The following is an 11,676-nucleotide window of genomic DNA, read 5'->3' as shown; positions in this document are numbered from 1 at the left end:
ACAACATCAAGATCTATTTCTTCAACCACAGTATTTAATGTATTCCCATTTAAATTGTAACAATAATTTGAAATGTTAAAACCTACATGCATCACCTTACATTTTGGATAGTTAAACATCATTTGCCATGTAATAGCCCAATGCATCAAATGATCTAAATCTCCTTCTAAGTCTGCAGCATTTTTGGTACAGTTAGCCACCCCAAAAATCTTAATTTTTCTTCTGCAAAGTTCAATATTTTCTTAGTCATTCCTGAGTCAACATCATTAATATAAATCACAAACAGCAGAAGACCAAGCACAGAGCCCTGAGGCACACTGCTTGTAATTGTGACCCAGTCAGATCTAACACCATTTCTTACTATTCTCTGCTTTCTACTCTCCAGCCAATTTTCTATCCAATTTAATAACATTTCCCCCACATCCACAGATTAAATTTTTGTAATAAGTCTTTTGTGAGGCACCTTATCAAACTCTTTCAGAAAATCAAGGTAAACCAAAACCACAGTATTTCCTACATCAACTCTTGCAGCAGCATCCTCAAAGAATGTCAAAAGATTTGTTAAACAAGACTTTCCCTTAGTGAAATCATGCTGGTTCTTTGACACTTTATCAAATTGCTTTAAGTGACTCTGCAATGCATCTTTAATCACATTCTCCAAAACCTTTCCAACTACTGATGTAAGACTAACTCACCTATAATTGCCTTGAAAAGATTTATAACCTCCATTAAGTATTGGACTAACATTAGCCAACTTCTAATCTTCTAATACTCTTCCACTACTCAATGACTTATAGAAAATTTTAGCTAGAGGCTCACAAATAAAATCTTTAAGTTCCTTTAAAACTCTAGGATAAAAATTGTCTAGTCCAGGGGATTTATCAATGATATATTTTACATCAGTATTTTCCCCATACATTAAATGCTCTGGTTGAGGCATAATACTTTTATCTTCCTTTGTAAAACCTGAAGAGAACATATAATTTAACAAGTTTACCATCTCATAATATTCTGAGATCAGCTCTCCATTATCATTTTTAAGAGGCCCAGTCCCCATCCTAACATTTTGCCAACCCATCATATACCTAAAGAATTCCTTATTGTTTGATTTAACTCTCTCAGTCAACCCTCTTTCATATTCAGCTTTTGCCTTTTTAACTTCCTTTTAACCAGCTCTCTTGATTTCCTATATGATCTCTTAAATCTCTACTAAACCATGTTCTGCTCCATTGTCCTTTTTTTCTGCAGGGAATATGTATGCATATCAGTTTTTTTTCGTAAATGCTTCCCACATCTGTTCAAGATCCCCTCCCAACTCTTTAGTCCAATCTACAGAAGCCAACTCACATCTCATTCCATCAGAATAGGCTTTCCTGAAATTTGGAATTGGGTTACTATTCTTCTTCAATTCTAGATGTAGTAAAATCCCAAACCTGATAGTGCAAGGATCGCTTGTACCTAAATGCTCACCAACCACAACTCTATCATATTCACATTGGATGCTAATATTAAATCTAATATAGCTTTCTCTCTTGTAGGTTCCATCACCAGTTGGTGTGTAAAAGTGTCCTGAACAATTTCCAAAAACCTATCCCCCTCATTGTCAGACTCAAAATTTTCCCAATCAACACTTCTGAAAATAAAATCTCCCATAATAACATCTTTTTCAGCTACCATTATGATCTCAATATACAGTTTCTCATTAACTTTCACATTCTGACCTGGTGGTCTATAACAAATCCCAATTACAAGACTTTTCCCTTTATATCCACTAACATCAACTCAAACTTACTCAATCTCAATACTGTTTTCTTTAATATGCTCCATCTCAAAAAGGATGCAATTCACTCCTCACATATATAGCTGCTACTTCCCCCCTTCTTCAATACTCTATCTCAAGTAAATAATCTGTAGCTCGGTGCTTCAAAAACATTTCTCTCATCAAAATTGTTCAAATCCAATTAAGTCTCAGTGATACCCTTAATATCAAAATCGTCAATTTCCACAACTGCTTTGAACTCGTCAATTTTATTTCTAATATTCCTAGCATTACAATAGTAACAATTAATCATAAATTTTAAAATAATATTATGTTTTATGCCTGTTGTCCGTGTTTTTTCTGTCAATTATATTTACTATTTTACTAATATCATAGCCCTCACCTATGTCTAGCCCTAGTTTAAATTGGCCACTACAGCTGAGCTAATAGCCCTTGCTAACATGCTAGCCTCTGCCTTGTTTAACTGTAAGCATCCATTCTAAAAAGATTAACTTTCCCATTAAAATTATCCCACAAATCTAGCCAGCCAGCCTATTTGCTCATCCTGGAATTCATTCCTAGTGAACTACTTAGTATCTTATCCTCACAATTTATTCTTGGCAATATCTCTGACAAAATCAAGCTATGACTCTTTTCCTTAAAGGTTCTTATCAGTGTTTTATACTTATCAATAAGCACCTCAGATCCATCTTTCCTTACATCATTAACCCCAACATGTACCACAAATCTGCATTGCTTCTAGCACCCTTAACTGTCTCTCTGGTTCTATCAGTTATACCCTGTACCCCTGCTCCTGGATTGCATAAGTGTGATCTTTTGCTCATATTTACTCTACCAGAGAGTCACCTACAACCATATTTTCCCTATCCTTTACACTATAATCCCTTGTGATCTAATCTGTTTCCCTTATCTGCTCCCTCTCATCACTAGCAAATGTTTGGAACCAGTTGCTTAACCTAAACCCAAGCCCATCCATGCCCCTAAATGCATTATTTCTCAAGCTTTTAGCCCTATTTCCTTTCTTAGCTCCCTTGAAATCCAGTTTGTCAAATGTACCTTTGCATGTAGAAGTTTAAGTACTTCACTAAGCCCCACCACCAATTCAAGCATTTCTCCCTTCCTACCTCTGCAACTCTACCCAAAAAACCTCCAACTTCTCTAATCTGCATACCCTGCAAATCAATTGTACATCCTGCTACTAGCCTCCCTAAAAGTACACTTTAACCCAGAGTTTATAAATAAAACACTCTCCTGGCATCTATCACACTTTATCAACTGAGTACCCTTAGTAGCTAGACTATTCTTAACCATATCTGATTATTATATTGACTGTAATTTTAAGTGTAAAGTGTAATGAAGTTAAGAGTATACTTAATGTGATATTACTAGTATTACTATTACTACTAACGTGTAACAGGTCCGATAACTATTAAATTTTATTTAAGATAACTGCCTTATCGGTTTAAAAAAACCTACCACTAAAATTTAACTTTAAGCCTAACGTTAATGGTAAATGAGTAACTGTAATCCAATTTAATCTTAATCTAAATACTTTTTGTTTAAAATATGAATACTTTCACAAATTAACTTTAAAATATCTATTTCTAAACAACTTTTGAATGATATCTATTAAATTTTATTTAAATAAATGCTTTATATTTTTTTTTTCACTGCTGCAAAAAGACTTTCTATCCCAGTCAAAGACCTTCATCTTATGAAAGTCACCACTGACTTGCCCTTGAGAGTCCTAGTATCCTACCCATTACTGTGCATATTAAAATCATGATTAAATGAAAATTATCAGGACACATTACATGATTGGATAAACCACTACAAAATATAAGATATAATGTAATTTAAAAAAAAAGCCTGCATCAAATTTTCCTTTGTTTATGACTTCTTGTATGTTTGCTGTGAGCATGTAATTCCAGAACCTAAACAGACTACATACAGATATTTTTCATAATTATTAACCACCTTGGAGAAACAATAAAACCTTAAACTCACTCATCGAGTCCCCATTTAAACTCCTGTAAATAGCTGGCCTCAACTACTACCAATGGCAACTAACTCCATAAGCCAATGGAGTCTAGCATTGTCTTTTCCATATCCTAAACTTGTGTCCTCTCATCCTATTTTCTTTTTAACTTTCCATTAAGTCAGTATTCTTTATTAGATAAGGAGACCAAAACTATACAACAATATTTCCAGTGAGGCATAACTAATGACTTGTATAAAGAAATAATTAACTCCTTTGACTTTTGACCAATGTCAAAAAATTCACTTTAAAAGTTTTATTAGATTTGCTACTAGCAACACACCACTATCTCAGTAGCATGAGTGACTTATCCACCATTAGGCCAAGAATGTTATTTTTATTCTTGTTGTTGAGTGGATTCCCACTTATATTAACTCTTTCATGCATAATTGCACTATTGAATTAAAGAAATTTATTGAAAATAAGAGTTGTAATTCAGTAAAACAGGGCTCACTAGAAGGAAAGCCATAATAATTTTGAGTAAAACTAAACTAATTTGTTCTTGTAACTTGAAAAAAGTGCAGTTTTCTTTATTTTTAGACGATCACTGGATCACAATCATGGTTGTCATGATGTAATGTAAATGTCTTTATCTGAGAATCGAGAAGTCATAGGCTGTTAATTTAAATGTAATAAAATCTCTTACACCATTATTTTCAAAAGGAAGCTCCAAAAAATTTCTATTTCAGAGTGAATTGGCATAGATGTTAGAATAAATTGATAAAAGCATAGCTTAGTGGAATGTGATAGAAGAAAATGTTCTTGTGAATAAATTCTGCTACAATTACAGCCCTAACTTTTTTCAAGCTTCTGAAAAGCATGCTTTATCATTTTGTATTTGTTTTGAAATATCATATTGATGTATGATAGGAAAAGAAACGATTTGTGTAACATGATGAGGTGGGCTTGGTTAAGTCATTTTGCACTTGACCATGTCAAGTTTCATTTCACCAGCAAAGCTGCTGTATTAAGCCTTGCTTTCATTTAGCTGTATTAGCATACACAACTGGTTGAATGGACAAAGAAAGTAACCAGATATAACTGTTAAAATATATAAATGAATATAGATATATTTAAAACTTATTACATATATCAAATTAAACCTTCTGATTAAAAATTAGAAAAGTGATTAATATTTCAGTATGGTAAAGTGAATTTCATTGTATGCTAGCGATTATAAACACAGTGAAACTGGTTACATTATTTTTTGAATCAAAACAAAGATAGAAAATTTTTGAAATAATTTAGGAAAACATAAAAATAAGTAATCAAAATCTACAACAAATACCTATCCTCATTCAACCTGATACATGACAATACTAACCATCCACCATGATCTTTAAACCTTATTCCTGTTGATTCTGTCACCCCCCCTCAAAATTCTTAGGCATTGGATCTACAGATCCTAGCCGTGGCATCTGGATCTATCGATCTAAGCCAGGCCCTGAAAAGGCTTGTTTGTTTCGATGCTTTGTCAGCAATCAGTTCTCGACTTATCCTTCACTTCAACCTGCCTTGACTTCGCCTTTGTCTTCACCTCTGCCTACCTGCCTCAAGATTTAAAAAAACAAAAACTACAGCCCACTTGGCCCAAATAGACCCCAATAACCCTCAGAAACATTGCTTAATCTTTGAACACACTTGATGATTAATTATTTCTTTTGAATTAATTAATTTTACAACAAAATAACTGCCAGACAGCATATACACACACTGACCTCTGAAGCACTCCATTAGTAACAAGGGTTCAGTTTGACAGAACAACATTAATAACAACATTTTGCTTTCTCCCAACAAATCACCTGATAATCTAATTAACCAGTTTTTCTCTAAACCCTACATACCTGAATTTCTTAGCTAATCTTCTGTGTGTTGCATTATCAAACGTTCACCAAGTCCACACCTTATCAATACTGAGATAACTTGTAACATACTTCTGAGATATAACAGATTAGTAAGGGAGGATTTCCTTTTGGTGAATCCATTACATTTATGATTTTATTTTTCACAAAAGGATTTTGTAAAACTTCTATTATCAGACATTCTAGAATTTTTCTATCTACAGAATTGAGTAAAACACTAAATAGAAATAAGGTAAAAAATAGAGATGCAAGTTGTAGAAATATTATCTTTGTTTTCTGGAACTAGTTATTCTCATATTACAGTATGAAACCCTTGATTAGAATCTTATAATTTTAACTTCTTGAATACTGTTTTTTTTGTCTTCAATCAAAAAAGGGTGCAGTTCATCCTTTACATAAAGAGTTACTCCATCCCTTCTGTTAGAAAGTATTATTATTATTAAATAACTTGTATTCCAAGATGATACCTCACTTCTACACACAGAATAGCCTGATTCCTTTGTGTATCTTCCTGTGAAATTTGCATATCACTAGCTTGAGCTACCTCCTATCTAAAAATGTGTTTAATGTGAATTGTACTCTTGTATGATGTCATCATGCAATGTTCGCCCTCTACCAATATTAGGGTGACAACCTTCTTGTGCAGTAGCCCCTCTAAGCACTTGCACTCAAACTAATTTCATTCTTTTCCTTGGCATTGTCTATAATGGACGTGTTCCAAGATTGTTAATCAGTTACGTTAGATGTGTGATAGGTTAAAATTGATTTCATTTTTGCCCAAGTTTACCTAGTTTAGTGTTTGTTTTTCACACAACCAATGTGATTTCTTTAATTTTACTTACAAAAACCAACATTTGATTATTATCTGCCATTATGATTTTTCAAGTAACAGTAGCAGTAGTGGGAGATTGACCCGAACCTGTGACGAATCAAGGAGTCTATAGACTCCTTGGTTTGGCATTGTATTATTAACAATTTGTGGCTAACTTTCCAAGATGATCTCACCGTTATTGGCTCTTGCTAAGGTGGAGATGCAGTTTAGGTGAAGTTAGAAATATGAGCAAGCATTCCAGTTTTTCAAATGTGTTTTACTAGAATCCCTGGTGTTGGCATATCCACAACAGTATTGTGATTTTCTGCTAGACAACAAAGATGAAATAGAATGTGTAATCTGTATTCTAGTTATATGCTCATAGTTCTGAATGCAGATATTTATGACGAAGAAACAACTGTTAGCAACTGTTGTCTTTATATAACACTTCTGGCACTACATGTATGGTAGAAAGTTCACTTTTTGAGTAGACTATATGATCCTGAAGTGGTAGATGAACTGTAAAAACCCTGAAGGGATGATAGTAAATTAGATAACAACATTGCAGGAGTACGATTTAATCATACATTATCACTTGGTCCCACAACACAGAACTGGAAATAGATTGTCACATCACATTGTGAGACTGTTCATTGAATGTCCATATTTTTGTGATCTAAAAAATAATGCTTATATAGTTACAGTGCAGCTGCTTATGGTATTTAACATTTTCTACATAGTCTCCATTCTTCTGATGAAGCATTAGCATTTTTTTGTTTTAAATAGTCTCATGCATTGGCTTCTATTGACACTTTGTAATTGAGACCCAAAAGCTGTATTGCTACTGCCAGGTTGTGTAGGCCAGATTCTTTGCAGTAAGGGGTCTGTGACGTTTTGGCAATAAATTTCAACGGTAAACAAACAGCAACACAGACCACTTGTGTTAAAATAATATATTAAAACAAGTCAAAAGTATATACAAATGTTTGTTACACTGTTGGTTATCACAGTTGTATCCAGAGCTTTAAATAATTGTCTCTTTTTCATCAAAGTCTACACAGGCTGTTTCAGTTACAATTGAACACAGTTGACAAGATGAATTATTCTTCTCTGCTCTATTATTGCAATACATTCTGTGATAATTTTACTTTAAAAATCACTACTATATGCTTTTCATCGCTAAACTCACAATCACACAGTCTAGATATAAATAATAATGTTTTGATGTGTAGACATTCTTATGCAATAATACTCAATTAAAAAGAGAAAAATTCAGAAAGTTGTAGTAACACGACACAATAATATAACAATCGCTACCTCATAAGAATTGAATGTACATGCTATACAACGTATGATCTGAAAACAATTATCTAAACAAACTTGCGGTAAACTCTTGCTTATAAAAATAACTAAATATGATACCCTCACTATATAAACTTCCTCACATCTTCCACTACTCGGTGTGTGAATTACCCACTAGGTTGAGAATATTGAAGGTTGGGAAAGGTTCTGTTTATGTTAGTCATTCTTACTGCACATGTGTGAGGTTATTGCATATGAGATGATAATTTTGAAATGTTTAATGACAGTTAGGTTGCTGAAGATAAGAAAAATGCTATGGCTTATCTAAAAATACTGAAATCCTTAGAATTCATTTTTAGTTTAACAACCTTACAACATTCCCTTTACTATTTGAAAGAAGCTTCTGTAGATTTGCAAGGTCCAAGCCAAGACATTGTTTCTGGTGTTTTCCTGATAGAACAATGCTATAAAGAACTGACTTCTCTAAGAGTGAATGTAGATGATTATTCACATCGTAACTTCAAAAACAGCAGAAAATTTCAAATAAATCTAATATTAATATTAACAAGTCACGAGTTAGTCGAGGACAAGCCCAATGTGTAAATGCATAATATAGTTCCGTGGAGGGTTATTTGAAGAAAGCAGATAACCACTCTAGATTTGATGCACATGTAAAACAAGCAGCATCCATTCAGAAACTTGTGTCATCAAAACTCACACAAGTGTTTTCTATCTCTGATATCTGTCAGGCTACATATTGTTATAGGGAAGATTTGCCAAATCCTGATGTTAGTGATGAAGAACTTCATCAATGGAAGTGAAGATGACTTTCTATATCACTCCAGGATAGGTTCCAGATACTGGCTGACTGCTTAAAGTGTGCTTCAGTGTACCAAATATCTTTATGTTACTGAAACTCTGCCACACTGCCACTAAGTTCATGTTCATGTGAACATTTGGCACAGTTGAATAATTACCTGAGGCTCCAGAAACCAAAGAAAGACTGAGAACTCCAGCTTTAGTACATAATCATTATGACACTGTTATCAACATTGAAACTGCACGTAAGTTATTTATGGAAAAGCACCCTAGATGTATGGAGCATGCTAACATGTTATTTCAGTAGTGCATACATGTACATATATGATTGAAATAGCTAATATACTATTGTTGTACATAATTGTTTAACCCATTCACTGAGGCTTGTACGTATATGGCCTCTGAAGCATTTTTTCTGTTCACTGCAGCTGGTACACAATTGGATTCTTGCTTTTAAAATTCCCACAGTATGTTGGATCATAAGTTTTTGTGGTAATGTTGTCTATTGACATTTCTCTATATGTTGTCATACAGTAAGAGAATCATTTACACCTTCTATACATCAGTTTCCCTCAAGGTATCAGAGGCCTGTATGACAACATCTCACTGCTACAGCAGCAAGACCCATCAGAGCTGGGATCCAGATTATTTTATGGATTGATTAGATAGCATTGATTCTGATGAGTTAATACAGTGAACAGAAAAAACAAAACAAAAACACTTAGAGGTCACATGTTGCAGCCGCAGTGAATTGGTTAAGTTAGTAATGTAATTTAACAATTAATAAATAGTGCAAGTAGATAGTACTGTACTTTACTGTCATAAAACATACATATTTATGATAATTTAAGTCTAGTTCCTGATGCAGTGTTACAACAGAATGATGATTTGTTGACTTTTCATTGGATGTTTGTGGATTTTATGTGAACAGCCATGCAATTGTTTAAGCTATATTTCATGCAAAATTGCTTCCACATTTAATCTCAAAGTATCTATTTTTTACAAATTATAAAATACTTTGCAGTTTTCTATTCTGGTGGGTATGAAGTGTATTTCCTTGTTCAGATAGACCTAGGTGAATTTATCTTCTTTACATGTTATGTATATGATATCCTAAGTCATTATTGTCAAGCATCTGGCTAATTGTAAAAGTTGTATCACTGTAATGTTTATTATGTTTATAACAATTGTTTTGTTTTTCTGTTTGTAGTTTTATTGAAAGAAGTATCCAGAGTGTTTATATAAGATAAGACTGAAACTGTAGTAGTGCAAGACAAGCAAACAAGTACATGTATACACACATGTACACATTGAACTTCAGCTGTTGGTTACACATAGATGCAAGAAGGAACATGTGATGAGAATGATATACATGTACCCAGTATAGATATGTACACAAACTGGATGAACTTCCAGATCTACCTGTACATTAAGGCGTAAACAAAAAAATAAAACATGAATACTATGTTCCCCCTTTACTCAATTTTGCTTGACAGTTTTGTAGTGATTGGAACTGTACAAATGATATCAAACATAATTGTATTTCACTTGTTATAAAATTAATGCACAAAATATCAGTCATTATTTCTCTTTAAGCTGGACTTTATATTATATTATTATATTAAAATATAACATAGTCGGTAATTTTATGAAAATGTTGCAAAAGCAGTTATATCTATACAAATTTTTAATGACTTATCAAAAATGGTTTTGCTTCTAGTAATTGGTCCTCTGCAAGTACTAATAACTGTTTTCAAACATTTTGAAATATAGTTTTAGTAAAACCAGTATTTCTATACCTAATATGTTTATGTTTGAATTTATATAAAACCGAAAATGTAAAGGCAAATTGTTTAGTTTTTAAACTTAATACATTAGCCTTTAGATTTTGTATAGCTATATTTTCACTTATAATACTGTTAGTGATTGCAGTGTGCCTGAAAATGTGTTGAGAATGAGGAGTATTAGCAAAAGTAGAAGATTGTTATAGATATTTCTGCAGGATGTTATGAGAATAGCTTTTGAATGCTGTTATCTGGTATGAGATGGTTATTGTATATTTGAAGATAGTGACTTTTATAACTTAAGCTAAGTGATGTTCTTGCCATATCCTTATAAGCAAAATATTTACCCGTTGGTAAAAAATTTTGGATGGGTGATTTAGTGATACATTGTAGATAAAAAATAAGTTTTCTAACAATTTTAATTTGAAGGTGTTGTATTCTGAGGAAAACTTTGAAAGTTTTTAGAAAGGTAAGTTCCAAAAGTCTGAAAAGACTGGATATGTAAAACATTGATATGTAGAATTTGTGAACCAGATGGTTGACAATGTGATTTAAAGCTAGAGGAACAGTCCAAGAAATGATACAAATAGTTTACTTTTCATCATTCCTTACAGAAACCATTTGGAGGGTCACCATGAGAAATTAGTTGCATGAAGAAATAGTACATAGGTTTAGAGGAAGTTTCTTTTTTTTGCTTGACGATTAAATGTTTCAGAAGGTTGCTGTGATTTCATATGAAGATACTGTGTTGAAAGTTGATCTGTCTTGGTGATGTTGCAAGGAAATTAATACATTTAGCTATTAGGTTAACTCCTTAAAAAATAGGTAGAATATCCAAGATGGATTCAAAATTGTCTTAATTTTTATGGCCTAAACAGTGTTTTGAGGCTTTTTAGTTACTATTTATTGATATTAACATATTAATATGTAAATTTGTTTTTAAAAAAATAATGCTTAATTGTTTGTATATTTTTGGTGCTTTCATGTATAACTTTATTAAGGGTGTATATGAGAAACGAAAAACTTCAGTACAACTGTGAAAAAAATACTAAAAGTAAAAAGAGTATAAAAATTGTCAATGAGGAATACTTGTAAATAACATAGGGTTATACATCTAGGTATAAATTTAATTTTTCTCATGTGCAATATAGTGTAATGCCAAAAACAATGTAGAATAACAAATGAATTGTAGTTCCACATGCAAGAATACATTTCATATATATATAAAACTTCATTATGTTATAAGCATTTTTATAGCTTTGAAGATTTTTTTTTCAGTT

At 32.5% G+C, this 11,676-nt stretch overlaps 1 protein-coding gene across 2 annotated transcripts in view; it reads left to right on the top strand.

The window, feature by feature from the left end:
• LOC106467078 (cytoplasmic polyadenylation element-binding protein 2-like) overlaps positions 1–11,676 on the top strand; it is a 52,914-nt gene that overhangs the window by 3,662 nt on the left and 37,576 nt on the right. The gene's annotated exons all lie outside the window — the stretch shown is intronic.

Source organism: Limulus polyphemus, unplaced genomic scaffold (assembly GCF_000517525.1).
Source record: "Limulus polyphemus unplaced genomic scaffold, Limulus_polyphemus-2.1.2 Scaffold2481, whole genome shotgun sequence".
Classification (NCBI taxonomy): Eukaryota; Metazoa; Arthropoda; class Merostomata; order Xiphosura; family Limulidae; genus Limulus; species Limulus polyphemus.
Note: the sequence above shows the minus strand (reverse complement) of the source record. Positions and strands in the feature narration are given on the sequence as shown.